Source organism: Phalangium opilio, unplaced genomic scaffold (genome assembly GCF_054372755.1).
Source record: "Phalangium opilio isolate 3A_F unplaced genomic scaffold, DU_Popi_V2 ptg000014l_1, whole genome shotgun sequence".
Lineage (NCBI taxonomy): Eukaryota > Metazoa > Arthropoda > Arachnida > Opiliones > Phalangiidae > Phalangium > Phalangium opilio.
The window spans coordinates 836472-848710 of NW_028324149.1; the positions used below are offsets into that span (position 1 = coordinate 836472).

General features: G+C 38.3%; 1 protein-coding gene across 1 annotated transcript in view; it reads left to right on the forward strand.

Annotated features, from left to right (window-relative positions):
• LOC149704971 (uncharacterized) overlaps positions 1-12239 on the forward strand; it is a 209428-nt gene that overhangs the window by 20124 nt on the left and 177065 nt on the right. Inside the window, exon 2 of the mRNA XM_089865115.1 lies at positions 2694-3217. The gene's annotated coding sequence lies outside the window, so the exon portion shown is untranslated. The remainder of the gene's footprint in view (positions 1-2693; positions 3218-12239) is intronic.

A 12239-nucleotide genomic window follows, 5' to 3' on the forward strand; every position in this document is an offset into this window, starting at 1 on the left:
CGGTGCTGATCCCACTTGGGATACTGGTCGGTGCTGATCCCACTTGGGATACTGGTCGGTGCTGATCCCACTTGGGATACTGGTCGGTGCTGATCCCACTTGGGATGCTGGCCGGTGCTGATCCCACTTGGGATACTGGCCGCTTTCTGTGCTGATCCCACTAGAGATACTTACCGCTTAGGCGGCTGATCCCACTAGAGATACTTACCGCTTAGGCGGCTGATCCCACTTGGGATACTGACCGATTTGGGTATTGACCATCTTCGAAGATTGATCTTTTGAGCACTGGCACTCAACGGCGCTACCAACTGCGCCATGATACACGTTGTTGAACCCTCTCTGAGCAAATTTAGTTGTGAATTTAAACTAACGAGCTTAAAAGAATTTCTCCGCACCCACGGGGTCTCGAACCCGGGCCCTTTCGCGTGTCAGGCAGATGAGATAACCGCTATACTACCGACACATGTACAATACTGCATCGTTTGACTAAATCTTATCTGAATTAAAAACTATCTAAAAAATAACTTCGGGTACTGATCCTCTGTGAGATACTGACCATCTTTGAATATTAATCTTTGAAGTTCCTTCATTCAACGCCGCCACCAACTGCGCCATGATACACGATGATGAACCCTCTCTGAGCTAATTTAGTTGTGAATTTAAACTAACGAGATTAAAAGAATTTCTCCGCACCCACGGGGTCTCGAACCCGTGACCTTCCGATTGTGAAGCGGATGAGATAACCGCTATACAACACAAGCACATACAATTCTGCCTCGTTTGACTAAATCTTATTTGAATAAAAAACTAAATAAAAAAATAACTTCGGAATCTGAGCAAAATTCAAAAGTATCCGACCCCACAGATTAAGAGGTACCCCACCCCACATCACCCCGACATTTTAGAGATAAAAATAAATGATAAAAAACTCGGGGTTTTAATCAAGTCTCTATGGTTGAGTGGTAGAATGCTTGTCTACTACGCCAGGGACCCGGGTTCGATTCCCGGGTCTGACCTGAAAAAAATCTTAATTAAAATTAAATCTCTAACCGAGCCCAGTAACACCTATGGGTGGGTTGTGGTAATATAAAGTTCCTTTTAAAGGGCTCCTTCGGACCCTTAGACACATGGCCCCGCGGATTTCCATCCCCTCTTCATAGACGATCTTCCTCAACAAGCTCCCTCTCTCTGGCTAGGTAGGGGGGGTTCGGAAATCCGAAGGAGCCCTCTAAGCTAAAATCTGACGATAACGAAGCGACAACCCCGGCCACTACTAGTACTACTACTACTACGACGGCTCGGGTCAAACTAAGAGCCTATCGTATACTACGATATGGCTAAAAAGTGGAAGAAAAAATATCTCAGGGCATACTTAAAGGGGATACATCAGGATAGAATTTCTTATTATTTTTAATTGAAAGAGCGTAAAAAATAATGAATTTATCAATTGAAACCATGTTTTTATCTACAATATTTAAGAAGATACCTTGAAGGAGAGAGAAAGAGATGGAGTGGCAATCCCATACCTATAACGTTGCCTATGTACCCCATCTGCGGAACGACACCGAAGTCCTCCCAGTATCCTCAGGGGTTAGGTAGAGTCGTACGGTACGGAAACGTAAAGGATGCCCCCTATGTTTTAAAAATAGAAGCTAATTCTCATAGAAATATAAAGGCGCTACGCGGCAGCACTTAACAATCGCCTAGTGAATTGTAGGCAGACTTTTATTGCCGCAGGTCGTCCATAGGAAAGCGCAACGCTTTGTTAAATTTAAAGTTAAGGAAATTAAGTGTTTAACGTCTAGGTTCTAAGTCTTAAGGTATAAAAATAATTTTAGAGTTTAATCTTAACAGGAGTACGTGCCTTTAGGCGCCAAAACGCTTCCGGTAACATTTAAGTACGTCATAACGGAAAATGATTTATTCCAATGCAGAGAAAATTTCTCTTTCATTAATATTTAAACGGTTTAGGCCTAGGTATTTTTTTTCCTTCTTCTTTCGCTTTCTTCTTTCTTCTATGTCCTTTGAGAATTAAAAGGTTCTCTCTCTATCGTTCCAAAGATAAATCTTCTTCAGCTTAGCTCCTTATGCAAATCTTACGATATATTTATCTACGTTGAAATCCATTAACAGAAGTGAAGTAAGACATTTTTCTCGCTAGAGCTTGGAGGAACAAAGTTTAATTCCAGAGTAGAGTTGTTGGACGCAATCATGAGACCCCGTTTAAAAATCCCAGAATGCTTCTCTGCGCAAAATCCAGATCTTACATCCTCTATCTCACTTTTACTTATTAACTTCTAATTTAACGTAATTTTTTACTTCCGTTTTTTCACGAGATCTTTATTTTTTGAATATTTTAGTTTACAACAATTCTTTCACGTTCGGGTTTTTTTTTCTAAGTTGAAATATTTTAGCGGACTTATTAAAAATTACTATACCAAAGTTCTTATTTGAATAATTTTAAATTTTTCAGTGCCTTTCAAGTCTCTTGGGGATTGTTTTATTCTTTCATTAATTTTATAGCTGGAAATTAAAAAAAAAACTTTAAACATCTAAGAGCTAAGAGTTGAAAACATCTTTAAATTTTTAAAATATAAACATTTAATTTCTTTTACCTACTTTATTCTGTATTAGCGTGTACGTTAATTCATAATTTTCGTTCATCATCAGTAAATCTTTATCTTTAATTTCAGAAATCTTCAATTTCTACAAGACGTAAGATGAATTTATACATTAAGACGAATAACATTACCCTGTAGTCCACTCTCAACAAAATCAGTTCGCGTTGATGTATTAAACTGTGAACCTTTGTGACACACGCGCGTATATTATTATGTGAACATCCTTGTGAGAACATCGTTCGTAGAACTTAATATCTATGAACTTTCGTGACAAATGCGGGGATTCTATGAAGTGTTAACAAGTGAACCCCTCGCTACAATGACTAAATTCGTATAACTTAAAAACTGTGAACTTTTGCGACAAATGGGAGGATTCTGTGGTGGATTAACAAGTGAACCTCGCTACAACGTCTTCATTCGTTGAACTTAAAAACTGTGAACTTTTTTGACAAATGTGAGGAATCAGCGATGGATTAACGAGTGAGCATCGCTACAAGGACTTCTTTCGTCAAATTTTAAAACTGTGAACTTTTGTGACAAACACGCGTGTATTATCATGGGCTAATGAGTGAACATCTCAACAAGAACATCTTTTGGTAAGTACTTATTAATTTTTTTTATTTTTAACAAATTATGCCCTTGGAGAAGGGCAAAAAAAAAAAGGTTTTCAATCATCCACTACGAAACGTGAGTCCATTCAAAAACGACGACTCTCAAATTTCATCCAATTATTAGAAATCGAAAAATTCCCCAAATCCATGCCAAATTACTTCTACATTCTCCTTTTTCAAAAAGGGCTTTGAATTATGTAAGGAACGTTATCATTAACTTTAATCCCACTTAAAATTTAAATAAAGGAATCTTAGGGTTAGGTTTCCCATGGGTGAAAGGGCGGCTGCTGGCTAAAGAAGGTTCCCTATAACTTTAAGTATAAAGTACTGGGATTAAAAATAAAAACTTCCCTAGAAATGTAATGGATACCTAAGACCCTCTAAGGAATGGTAGGATATTTAATATGAGAGCTTCAATGGAGAGTATAGGTTAGAGAGTTAAAGTGGTAGTAGTACAGACCATTTCGGAAATCACTTCAGTGGAGACCAACACACAGGGACTGAGTTCACTAGCCAACTCGTATTACCTCTAGCAGTGCTTCCAATTTTTGCATCCGGGGGGGGGGGGCGAGATAATACGCGCTCCCTTAAGCAGGGATAAAAGGAAAAGCAAATATTGCGCCCCCAAAAAGTCTTACGTCCGAGGGCCAGTGCCCCCTCGCCCCCCACCTTAATCTGGCACTGAGTGCTTCTTGGCGAGAGGGTGAAAACCCCAATGCCAGCATCGCCTCTGTCCTTTGGTTTCTCTGTATGTAATGGTCTCACGAAGAAGAATTATTTTCTACCGACTATCCATTTAAGTTGGGGAAAACTAAGGTGGAACTTTGGAAAGAAAACTGGAAGGATTAGCGAATCCCCTTGTCGGATCTTTCTCTCGTTCACGGAAAACAAAAGATTGTAAAATCCCATTGGAGGAAGTAACTGCCCGGTTCTCTTTCGGAACTAGGAACTTTTGCCTGAGAACTCTTTCTCCAAGTCACTATTCAAGTTCTGCCTGCATCAGTATACGGTCGCAAAAGCTAATTTCCCGAAAAGTTTCTGGTACTTTTCTTTCTTAGCGGCTATACTTTAGTTAGTTTTCTTGGCGACATCGTTGCGTCTTAATCCTTATCCAAAGCGTAGAAGAAACCGACAAAGTTTTTACTTTCACGTTTCGCTCGTTTATTTTCGTTTCCTTGTACGACTGGATGTGTAGTCCGTGGTATACGCTCCAATTTTAGAGTGGGAATGTTTTCAGTTTTTTTTTCTTAATTTTGTTACGTTAAATGAAGGTTGCAAAGTCGTATACCTCGTTCTATTTCGGACTTCCTTTTTTTCTGTTTTAAATTATGCGTGTTTTTCTTTTGGGTGGAAGCGAATTATAGAACCAATTTTAAAATAGTTTATTTTGGTAGTATTTTAGTGTTTGAAGGATATTGCGAAGTAGTTTAGTTTGATATAACCTCCACGGAGGCGTCATGAAGTTTGGAGTTGGTAATTAGGTTTGCGTCCATCTTTGTTAATGGAATATCGTATGCTTTTTAAGATATTTTTTTGATTCAGCGTTTAAAACTTGATATCTAAATTGTTTAAAGATGGAGGGGGTAAAGTTGTAAACAAATTTCTCTCTTTCGCTGTAAAAAACATGCTTAACTGACTGTATGTATGACCGAGCCAGTAATCGGCAAAGGGTTTTGAAAGATGCATGGGGCTAACGGAGAATTTCGTCTCTCCAAGCTCTCACTAGTTTATGCACGGTACCTCGAAGTACAGCATCTGATTTGAGATTTACAAAGTAGACTTGACAGTTTCGGGTTCGATTCCACTTGAGACCAAATAACAATAACTAAAACTGGTGTTTAGTCTATACAGCGAGATTTCTTTGCTATCAGAGAACCTAATACGATTTCTCTCTCTCTCTCTCTCTCTCTCTCTCTCTCTCTCTCTCTCTCTCTCTCTCTCTCTCTCTCTCTCTCACGACTTGTAATGTAAGAATTTGTAATGGGAAGTTCTTTATAAGAATGCATTGATTTCCGATAAAATCGGGAAGGGGGGATATACCGGTGTGAGAAATGAGTCATTCTGAAGCACCCACTCTTAATCTGACTAAATTGAGTAGATACTCTAGGGAGTCCCCTCCCGTTCCTAAGGGCTTAACGGGTTATATCGGATCGGATCGGATTCCACCACTCCTTCCTTCAGACTGATTCCAACTATACTTGTATTCGTCCCGAAGAAAACGTTTCTCTATCTCTGGCAATCCTCTATAGACCTATATCTACTCATTCGGCAATCCGCACCCTTTCCCGTGGACATAATCCTTCGAATCAAGTTGGGGAAAACTTGCTCTAGCACTTTGCCGGCTTTGACACGCATGATTTAAACCCAATGCTCTACAAATACACTTCTAATAATAATATGAACTATATCATAAGTTTATAATATGTCCCGTAAGTATGACGCTTCCTATAGTTGAGAGGGGTGTATCTACTGTCTATCCCTACATCTGGGCGCGCTCTTGTAAGAGGGGATACTGTACGTGCCCAGTAGGGGGATGACACTGAGCTAAGAGATATAAGAGTGTGACGTTTGCATACGTAGTACTGCCATTACTCTATGCTTTGTAATGCTAGAAACTTACAGCTCGAGCTAGTTCGAGAACGACAAACGAGAATTGAAGTACTATACACTCGGTGGTTAATTTTGCAGGACTTCCATCTAGTCCTATTTAGTCTGCATTACTAAGCCTTTGGTAGCGTCTCACCAGGCGTCGCTTTACCTCGAATCTATGACTTACGTCACTTCACGACAAGCTCCAGTTTGTAACCAGTGACAAACCTTATGAACTTATGACTATATTTATATGTAGTGTCGTGTATACGAACTGGTTTTCTTGGGTAATGTTTAGTTCATAGTACTCGGAGTAGTGGAAAAAGACACGGTAAATTCGGAATAGGATAATTTCCAGGACATATCCTACATCCCTGCCTGGCTCGCGCTGGCGAAATGATTGACGAGGTTGGCAGTCCGGGTCGCGGGCAAAATTATGGCGCGGGGGTTGGTACCCATTGCTTAACTGCATTCGTCATTTTTCCCGGAGTCCGCGGGAGGGCGCGAGGGTTCATTCCCGATTACGACTCTAATATACAGACATAACCTTTTTGGGGTTAGCTTTGCCCGAGTTTGTTATACTTGACGTTTTACCGTATAAACTCTAGCTGGGCAGGCTGTATTGACCATTTTCATTTTAGAGTCATTTATAAGTAAAATTTGCAATGGCGGAAAGATTTGTAGGGCCTGTTATTTGTTGGAATCGCTTTTGGAAATGAATTACAGTCGATGGCGTAAAGGAAAAGTGGAATAGAAATAAATTAATTAAACATGTTTTGAAATTAAGAATTGCCGATATTTTAGCTTAGACCCAGGCTTAGTATTCTAAGTCTAGCAACTGTGTCAGAGCTTTGTGACCTTGATTTCTAAAAGCGCGTAAGTCAAAACAAGGCTACTGATTGGTTACGGAGAGATAGGGTATGATCATACGATCATATGACGTCATAGATGGGGAAGCGAGTGAAAAATTAATACACCTTCTGCTATGTATCAAATAGCCTTTAATTTCCATTTCAGTATTCCTTTAAGGAGTGCTTTTCGTTTAAAAGCTCACATCAATGAATTTTGTTTCCAATCGCCGCAGGTGCGAAAGATATAAAACTAGACAGAGAAGAGCTAGAAAAGTATAAAATGGGAGCGGGGAATAAGGTCATTTATCTTAAACAGCAGCCATTTTTAGACTAGCTAGACCTCGTGCACTTTAAAACTTTTTGACGTATATTTCCTAGCAGAAAAATTCTCATCTTAAGCCTTGGCCAATGAATAAGGCTGTTAAAGACGGGGGAACCAATATTAACAACCTTTGCCATGATTTATTAGTCCCATTTGTAATTGGCTTCGCTTTTATCGAAGCGCTAACAGTAACTCTTTCCAGCTGTAACAATTATTTGGAACAGTTTTACGCCTTCAAACCAAGGATTTCGTATTTGACAGGACTTGGCCCGGTCGTTATGTGTAAGAGAGAACCCTATGCGCGATAGGTGTCCCTAGCTATCATCATTCGTATTTAACCTTTGACACGGTTGGGTTTCGTACGTCTGTTAAGCCTTCGGTCTCGATAGAAAAGTCACTATCCTGGTGTTCATCAATTTGATGGGTCGATTGGCCAGACCTAGTCTGGTAGCAACTACGATATGTTAACTGTCTGCCTATCTTTCCTCTGATTTAGAGTGATGAACTGTGTCTCAATTTGAACGAAGCTTCCTCTAACTAGTTAGTCACTCGAGTAATCACCGGAATTTCAAAATTCAAAAACGAAACACGTGCCATTAAAGCTCGAGAAATTGAATAAAATTCAAACTAGACCTAGGCTTAACGATATTTTTTATTTATTTTCAAATTAATACGCAGTGTCTAGTTCCAGACTGAATTTAAAAATGTTGGAATTATTTTGTGGAAAGAAATTGGGCTTAGCAAGAAATTTTTAGTTTTGCTTTAATTCTCTTTCCATCGGATTTCATTTTCATATTTAAACTTCGATGAACGCGACGGGGTACATCGGTAGACATTTTCTTCCGAGCTGACGATAGTTAATTTCAACGTTGCATACTTTATTCTCTTAGAGGATTATTATATTGAAAAAGAAAACCACTCTTATTACGACGAATAAGGGGATAAAAATTCTTCGGGAAAGCCGCGTTGCTATGTAGGTACTACTTTCAAAGAGTATTAAGCGAAAATTCCAAGACATATTGAAGGAAACTCAAGAGTACCACTACCAGAGAAAATCTTTCCGGGAAATGTTTTAAGTACTGTTAAAAGAAATTAAGGTTTAGGGGTTTGTTGAACTGAACTGAGTGTTGTGACAAAGATAGTTTAATTTGAACGATAATAGCAAACTGAGTTTTAAAACATTTCCATAGATCTTTTTATTTATTTAAGACATGGTTAGTGTCCATCTGTGACCTGAGGTCAAAGGTCACTCTATATATATGTCCATAGTGTACCTTAGAAGTACCTAGTTGTTTTAAATATAAATAAACAAAAGTTTTTATCGAAATTATCTGGATAACATATTTATCTAGAATAAGAAGGTTGGCTTCGAACCCTTGTTACATCTTTTCCGTTACCAGGTTTTTTTTTCTCTTTTCGCAAAAACGCGTTTAATAGTGGTTTTTTTTTTAAAAAAAAGGAGAGAATGCACTGGTGCGTCTCTGAGGTAGAAAATGGAGGCAAAATTGGCTATTTACGTTTTACAAAATAGCTCCGGGTGCTCTCGTGTTGCTCGTCACAAGTAACCCGATCCTATCAAGGTTCTCCGGATAAGGATGGAAGGAAAAGAACAAAAAAAAGAAGGGAGCGTTTTTGAAAGAGGGACCAAGGCTTAATGGAATGTCTAATGGGCCCTGAAGCCTTAGTCTAATTCCCCAATTTTTTTTTGGGTTAAAATGCCTGAATTTGCAAAAGAGATAGACGAATAGAATTTTGATAACCATTTCGATTCCGAATTTTTGTATTTTAAACTATAGTTTGCATAAGTGTTTTTCTATAGCGAATTGTGGAAACTTGAAGAAAGTTAAGCTTTTGTCGTTCGTTGGAATGAAGCATTAAAAGGTCACGACCCCTTTCAATTTCCCGAGCTTATTACTAAATCCAACGGGAATGAGTGATGATGGATCCAAAGAGCGAATCAAAGGAGAAATTCCGACAAAATTATACGCGTGTCTAGTAGTATTGCTAGCGCGGGAAAGGAATATTTTCGCGCCAATAATAAACCGTGCAAGAATAAAAGCACAAGTTCGCGTACCTCATAAGTCTTAATCGAACAGTGGAGTACCTTGAGAAATAACGAAAGTAAAAACAAACTATTTTAGCTGCCGCCTCCGCCGTTTAGTGTAGCTTTGGTGCCTTTTCCCCCCTCTATATTGCATAATTGTTCTGACGTCATCAAAAACTGGCCTCAAGCCTTTGTGTGTCGTCACCCATGCTATTTGCCCACAGAACCAAAGCAGTACCAAACATGGCCGACCACTACCTCAGCTAAACCCGTGACGTTTTACCTAGGCACTGACGTCACAACTGAGATAGTTCTATTATCTATAGGAGAAAAACTGTTATGATGGAGACTCGTAGTCATAAACTTATGGGTGCAAGATGACGATGTTAGAAATAAAAGACCAAAAACCCCCATGGGATGGAATGGAGTAGCATTTCCAAATTAGGAAAATTTTACTTTTAGTTTTAGTTTTTGCTTGTCACGAGCTTTTTGGCACATTTATATAATAAAACTTTTTGAAATGAAAGTCACTCGGGAGAGATCAAAGATCAAAACTATATAACTCACCTTGTCAAACCTGTTCACGCGAGTTATATTTAAGCCTTTGCGGGTAACCCCGGGTATGTCATCGTTAATATTTCAACATAAAAGCGAGTAATATTATAATTACAATCTCCCTTTATTGATGCCGTGACATTTTCTAAGCCTATTAATTAAGACGAATATCATCTAACGCCACTTTGTATTAAGTTTGTTACCAAACTCTTCTTATGATGTACATACGTAATTTTTATTTTCTCCCTTTGCACTTATATGACACGAGCATGGGGATTTTTCATAGTCACGTTGAATGTTCCCTGCTCTTTAAGGGAGGGTTATATTAAGTCGGTTCTCTTTATAAGAACTGGTCAATTTTAGTTCAAAAACGCTGTAACTCAGATTATAACAAAAATTGAAGGTTGCTCTCATTAGGGGATGGCAAAACCGATCACGCTCTTTTTTACATAACCAATTTCTTCGGTATGTGCACTGAACGCTTCTCCTTGACGTCGACATAAACAGTAACTCCATGGAAAGTGAAACTTGGCGTATGAGATGGCCAAACAATTTTACGAAAAACAAGAGCAAAGGGAGATTAGTATTCTTCTGGTAAATCAAAGGCTACAATGAAAAAATGTTTTAATTAATACTTACTACATTTAACCATTAAAAGTTTGTTTAAGTACAATATTTAGAAATTGTAGCCGGTAAAGGGGCTTCTTAATGTAAGGATCCCATAGAACTTGGGAGAAAACGGGCGACCAAGGCCCAACCATTCGTAGCGATATTCCCTTATATACAAGATGGCATACACTGATAAAAGGGTACGAGGAGAGATAGGACGTATAGCCAGCCGTCTTTTGAATGAAGGTTTGCTAGCTAGCTAGCTGCAAAACGGGTGCTTCATTAAGGTCATTTCTCATTTTCATGGCGTCCTCGATTAGGCTTACGACGCGTCACTAGGGACGAGCCACGGAAGAGACTACTCGTATATTATGTAAGCGTCCCTTTGGGACGCATTCCAATCGTAAAACTAACTAACTAACGTACCTCAGATGTTCTAAACCGTTGATTTAATTTAAGGCATGGTTCACTGAATGCGGGCGAATTAAGTCCAGGCCGTTCTAGGTTTTTAGCTGGTATTTAGAGAGCTGCTAAGTCTTTGCTGCGGTGTTCATCGTTTAGACCTGTAATAGTTGCTTTTCTCTTCGTGTCGTACGTCTTTTTATGGGTATGAGTTAGGGTTGCGTAAACAAGTTTTGGTATTTTTCATCAGGATTTATTGGAGAGAAAAAGGAGATGAAGCAAAAATACAAATAAGCTACTTATATAGGCTTAAATTTATTTATTTTTCCTCACAATGATCTGTGAAAGAAATTTAGAGAGGCCATTCAAGAAAGAAATTAGGAAAATTGTAAAATTACCATATTTTTGTCTTCCAAACTATATCTTGAAGATAATCTGAGTCCTTCTTACATCGTTTCGTTCTTTACGCTATAAAATAATTAAAACTCTATAGGTCTTAGCTAGAAAGAGAAATCGGCGTTGAAAGACCAAATATATGTGTTGAAGTTTCAGCTAAAAAAATAAAAGTTTGCCCAAGCTAAGCTAACCCTAAAACGGAAGTAAAAAAAAGCTCTCCTCTTCCCAATTCTTATAAATTAGTAATAAAGGCCCAAGGGGTAAAAAAAAACCTTCTGTATCCCGTAATTAGTCCCCTTTTCCGGAAGAGTGTATTATGTATTGCTGTAAAGTGGGAGATGTAGAAGTGGAAGATGTTTGTCCTCTTTGAAACGGTCCGGTTAGTGTTAGGTTTGATAAGGCTTAAGTTAGGCTAAACCTGTCAATATGGGTCTGGTTGCTATTTAAATTTATTGCGAAACGTTAAAACTAAGAACTTTTTATGAAGTTAATTCTCGAGGTGAAACTATATGTTTATTATAGCTACGACCATCTTGCTTTATCCTATTCTTTGTATCGGTGGGATGAAAGAGGGGGGAGGGGCCCTCATTCTTTTTAATCCGCTTATTAGCATACCAACTAGAACTCATTCTCTATCCCTAAAACCAACGCGATTCTCGTCTCAGGGCCTTGGGAATGGACCCTGAGGGTGGAAGGAGGAGGGGAGTATATACCTTCTAATTTTTTTTTCATAAGAAAAGTTAACAATGGGGGGAATTTCGTAGATTAAATTGTACTAGGTAGCGCTAAATATTAAGGAAAGCTCTTTTGTGCGTGTAATATTATTAGAGAGCAGTTGGTCAGGCTCAGTTTTCTTGATTAATTTCCATATATATATATATATATATATATATATATATATATATCCCTAAAATTGATTAAAAATTCTTGATTCGGTTGGATAGAATATTCTGAATATAATCGAAGCACGTGAAGTTTATTTATTTATTTATTTTTTAAATTACTTTTAAATTATAAAAATGTTCAATTCCACGTGCTGTAAGTTGTATAGAGTTACCACCTTGTCTGTGACGTAGCGCCACATTTTGCCTATAGAGCTCTTATAGAATAGTTGCGTAATTTATGAAAAGAAAGTCTCTTATTACGATATTAAATTAGATTAAAAGTTCTCGTAGTTGAAACGTATTTCTTAAAACTAAAGTACCATTCCGAAATAATTCTCATAAATTTCAAATCTCA